The sequence below is a fragment of the Penaeus monodon genome, chromosome 28 (assembly GCF_015228065.2).
Source record: "Penaeus monodon isolate SGIC_2016 chromosome 28, NSTDA_Pmon_1, whole genome shotgun sequence".
NCBI classification, from domain to species: Eukaryota; Metazoa; Arthropoda; class Malacostraca; order Decapoda; family Penaeidae; genus Penaeus; species Penaeus monodon.
Genome location: NC_051413.1, coordinates 20,108,930 through 20,109,170, shown reverse-complemented (window position 1 = coordinate 20,109,170; position 241 = coordinate 20,108,930).

Below are 241 nucleotides of genomic sequence, written 5' to 3'. Positions count from 1 at the left end.
TGTTCCTTTTCAGCAGAGAAGTGCTGATTATCATAACATGCCGCGGAATGCTAAAATATTTTCTACACTTATCAAACAGTCCGCTTAAATATTTCACTTTTCATCTTTACAATTTATACTTTAGAAATGTATAATTCATACCATAGAAATGAATTAAACGAAACTATGCCTTGCACAGTAACTTATTCAGAAAATCCTCATTCTGTCGTGGAAGGCGAAGTAGATTTTCATTTCGTATTGA